Below are 4,840 nucleotides of genomic sequence, written 5' to 3'. Positions count from 1 at the left end.
GTGTGCTCAGAAAAGGATGTGACTTTCAAAGGCCTAGAGTGACCAGCTTAGCAACAGAGAAGCTTAGCAGCTTCTCGGGAACTTATATTTAAGCTTTGAGAGGAATTATGGAATCAACACCTTTGTTTCCAAGTAAAACATTTTCTAGATCAAGCAAGAGATATTTTGGAGATTAAACTATAGCTACAGTTTAGCATACTGATACTTTTCAAACAAACAGCAGTATCATGAGCTTTTCACATTATTATCATTATTATTATTGTTGTTATTATTATTTTGAGACGGAGTCTCGCTCTTTCACCAGGCTGGAGTGCAGTGGCGCCATCTCGGCTCACTGCAACCTCTGCCTCCCAGGTTCAAGTGATTCTCCTGCCTCAGCCTCCCGAGTAGCTGAGAGCTTTTCACATTATTAAAGAGTCTTTGAATACAGGATTCCAGACATAGATATTTTACTGGACTCCTCCTCAAACAGAGACTTATTGAGAATCCAGGCCAGGCGTGGTGGCTCACACCTGTAATTCCGGCACTTTGGGAGGCCAAGAGTGGTGGATCGCTTGCGGTCAAGAGTTCGAGACCAGCCTGGCCAACATGGCAAAACTCCGTCTCTACTAAAAATACAAAAATTAGCTGGGCATGGTGGTGCATGCCTGTAGTCCCAGCTACTCAGGAGGCTGAGGCAGGGAGAATTGCTCAAACCAGGAGGCAGAGGTTGTAGTGAGCTGAGATCGTGCCACCGCATTCCAGCCTAGAGTGAGACTTCATGTGAAGAAAAAAAAAAAAAAAGAATCCATTTGGTTGATCCCAAGAATCCCCAAAACAAGACAGTGTCTGAATTGTAAAGCTGTTTTACACAAGCCTCCACAACACTGTTCAGTTGATTTGCTTATTACAAAATGAGAACGGAGGACATACTTTCTTCCCAGGTCCCTAGTTGGTCATAGTAAAGAGAATTTCTCTTTGGTGGCTATTCAACAGGATGAATTCCTGATATCTATTATCAGCTACGTATTGACATCCAGGGAGGGTTCGTATGACATCCACAGAGTGCTCTCAGTGCTTCATTTTGTCCACATATCTCCCTCTATCAAGGTTTCTAGTGTCAGAACAGAACGTGTAGACATTGCTTGGGTGATCCAGATAATTAATTGGCAATGCTGAAATTATCAAAAAATAAAGGCTTTTGTGTTATTGTCTTCTATAACAATACAATGATCAAAATGGAGAGTAGGAGCAACTGGTAAATGAAAAGGAAAACAAAACTTTAGGTCAGGTATTCCAGTGCGTCCTTGGAACATCTCAGTGAGCATGTGGCCTCTTTGTGCACATTAACTGCTTGTTACATCACGAGAAAGTTACTGACATCCTTCACTGAAGGTCAAGATCACGCTGCTTCTGGTAGCCTCGCCACATGATGCCAGAAGTCTCCAGTCATGGAGTTCATGATGGAGCCCCTCCCACAGGGGCTGGCAGTGTCACAGAAAGGAGTGTTCTCAGGCTATTTTGGGAATCCTGTTCCCAGAGAGAAATGAGGAAGGCAGACTCACGTGAAACTGGAAAGGGTGTGGGGAGAAAATAACTTACTAAGCTTCGTGGGGCTGGAAAGGAAGAAGGAATACACAAGTTCAGGCTTATTATTGTTATTTTTAATGGGAGAAAGGCTGTAGGAGTCATTCTGGGTACTCACTTTGGTCCTGAGAGAGGAGCTGGGTCCACAGGTGTGGCGTGGATGCATGGCACTCATGTTCCCACTTGCCTCCGAATCCGGCCAGATCCCAGACTGGGTTTATGTTTGTGGAGTTTATAGGACTTTCGTTTTTGGCTAAAAGAGGAAAATTTGGGGAAACGAAGTGTTTCAGTGCCTCCAAAAGAAGCCAAAAGCAGTGACCAATGCTGGAGCTGGGATGGCGTCCATCCTGCCAGACCTGAGATTTGGAGTGCCTGGGGAAAAAGGGACAAACCGGAAACTGAAGGAACTCTGTGCAAGACTCTGAGATGTGGAGCAGAAGCTTCATGGCCAGGTGGCAAGACAACGCAGAGCCACCTGGAAGCCAGCTCGTCCACCCTCCACCCAGAGGTCCAGGACCAGGGCTCTGGTGCCCTGACAGCTGCAGGCAGCACAGAGTGGAGACAGGAGAATGGTGGAGGCAGCCACCTGCTCAGGGACGTACCAGCTGCAGGGGCGATGGGGACACGCAGGACCACAGGTCAGGCTTACTTCAGAGGGTGCAGGGAGGCCCCGCCACGGTGGGGAGGTCTGTGGGGGTGGTGGGAGGCAGGCTGGGAGCTGATTTAGCCACTAAGAGCTGAAAGCTCTCAGCCCTTATAACCTAGGCAGACCTGCCAAAATAATGTCCTTTCCTCCTAAAGGCTGGAGAGCTCTAGAACATTCGGTCTAGATCCTCATATCAAAAGCAGTTGTGTGAGCTTATTTTAAGAGACCCTAATGAAATGGAATACAACCATTCTCCCTTAAAGAAAAAAAAAAAACACACACACACACAGATAGGCACTCTGTGTGTCAGGGTGAAGTTTAGGGGCTTCTTTTAAATAGTCCTTCCCTTCCTACCCCCTAAAACCCCCAAGAGCTGAATCTGCATCACAGAAAGTAGTTCCATGAGGCCAGTGCCTCCTGCGGGCAACCTCCCCCAAGCCTCACCCTCAAAAAAATTTTAAACACAAAACATCAAGAACAACACCTAAATTGAGGCCTGGTTTGGGCAAAAGACTTCAGATGTTTGCCACGGAAAGGCTTCCTTCCTTGCCCTAGTTTTAGAGGACAAAGGGGGAAAAAGGATTCTACCTTTGTTTTTATATCAAAATATATTTTTTCCTGGGGCAATGTAGTGGGTCGAATAGTGTCTCACCCCAAAAGATATGTCTACACCCTCACCTTTGGAAGTTCTGAATGTGATTTTATTTGGAAAATGGGTCTTTGAAGATGTAATTAAGTTAAGGATCTCAACATGAGCTTATCCTGAATTATGCAGGTGGATCCTAAATCCAATGCCAAGTGCCTGAGCTGACAGAGGAGAGAAACACAGGGAGAAGAGGAGAAGGCCATGGGGATATGGAGGCAGAGAAGGGAGCCATGTAGCCACAAGCCCAGGAACGCCTGCAGCCACCAGAAAATGGAAGAGGCTGGGAACAGACCCTCCTCTGGAGCCTCAGGAGGGAGAACAGCCGTGTTGACACCTGGATCTTGGGCTTCCGTCCTCCAGAACTATCAGATAATGGAGTTCTGTTGTTTTGAGCCAGGAACTGGGTCTTCTTTACATTTTGGCCTACACGCTTCATCCTTCCCTGTCATTCAGTCCTGTTCAGGAGATGGCAAAAAGCTTTCTGTATTTTTTTTTTTTTTTTTTTTTGAGACGGAGTTTTGCTCTTGTTGCCCAGGCTGGAGTGCAATGGCACAATCTCGGCTCATCACAACCTCCGCCTCCCAGGTTCAAGCAAGTCTCCTGTCTCAGCCTCCTGAGTAGCTGGGATTACAGGCATACGCCACCACACCCAGCTAATTTTGTATTTTTAGTGGAGATGGAGTTTCTCCTCGTTGGTCAGGCTGGTCTCGAACTCCCAACCTCAGGTAATCCACCCACCTCGGCCTCCCAAAGTGCTGGGATTACAGGCGTGAGCCACCACGCCCGGCCTAAAGGCAAAAAGCTTTCTGATGTTTGTATTTGTGACTCTACCTCAAAGCTGATTAACACAAGAGTGAACACTGAAATAACTGAAGTTTGAACTGAGTAGCTGAAGAAACGAAATACACTGCGAGAAGCCTCATTTTCAAATGCCAGCAGCCTCACCAGAGGACTTGGCTGACGACAGACTTGCCCGAAGTTTGGTGAGATTTATTATACCACTCAGGAATGGCCCATTTCACCATCCCCATGGGAAGTCTTAACACTTTTGAAGCTGGGGGAGGCATAAAAAATGTTAGAAGATCAGAGATGCAGGAAAGCTGGTATTCTCGTCACACATGGTTGAGTCAGGAGACACCATCCACAGTTCCAGGACAAGAAATCAAGATTTAATAACTTTATTTAAACACATAACTCAAAATTATCTGTAGCAGTAAAACACTTAAAGGACTATAGGGAAAAATTGCTTATGTTTTGCAGAAAGGAGTCACTAGATGTTATCGAGGGTTACTAAACAAGAAAGAGAAGCCTAAGCTTATTATTCCACATTATAGCAGTAACTTTCAAGAGGACTGAAAACTGAAATTGTTAAAAAAGTGGTCGACTGGCTGGGCGCGGTGGCTCAAGCCTGTAATCCCAGCACTTTGGGAGGCCGAGACAGGCGGATCACGAGGTCAGGAGATCGAGACCATCCTGGCTAACACGGTGAAACCCCGTCTCTACTAAAAAATACAAAAAACTAGCCAGGCGAGGTGGTGGGTGCCTGTAGTCCCAGCTACTCAGGAGGCTGAGGCAGGAGAATGGCATAAACCCAGGAGACAGAGCTTGCAGTGAGCGAAGATCCAGCCACTGCACTCCAGCCTGGGCGACAGAGCGAGACTTTGTCTCTCCAAAAAAAAAAAAAAAAAAAAAAAAAAAAAGTGGTCAGCTTTGGGATGTGGCACTGGGGAAGGGGAAGGGGCACTGGGGAAGGTCCAACCTTGGACAGGCATGACCCTTGTGATTGATCCTTGTAGCCAAGGATAATCATTACAAAACAAGTGTGTCATCCTCCTCATTTCTCCTTTAAAAACCTGTCTTCCTTTACCTCCCTGAATAGGCATATAGTTTACCATGGTGCACGTATTCCCACTGCAATGCCCTATTCCCGAGGGAGCCTCTTTTTCCTTTAGAGAGCCTCTGTTATTTAAGGTGACAGGTTG

At 46.4% G+C, this 4,840-nt stretch overlaps 1 long non-coding RNA gene across 1 annotated transcript; it reads left to right on the top strand.

Annotated features, from left to right (window-relative positions):
* Window positions 1–1,504: 1,504 nt before the first annotated feature.
* LOC135970508 (uncharacterized) lies at window positions 1,505–4,165 on the top strand. The gene is made up of 2 exons (XR_010586187.2): window positions 1,505–2,204; window positions 2,988–4,165. It is a non-coding gene; the product is annotated as an uncharacterized lncRNA (long non-coding RNA).
* Window positions 4,166–4,840: the final 675 nt, after the last annotated feature.

Source organism: Macaca fascicularis, chromosome 4 (assembly GCF_037993035.2).
Source record: "Macaca fascicularis isolate 582-1 chromosome 4, T2T-MFA8v1.1".
Lineage (NCBI taxonomy): Eukaryota > Metazoa > Chordata > Mammalia > Primates > Cercopithecidae > Macaca > Macaca fascicularis.
This window is presented reverse-complemented; position numbering and strand designations above follow the sequence as displayed.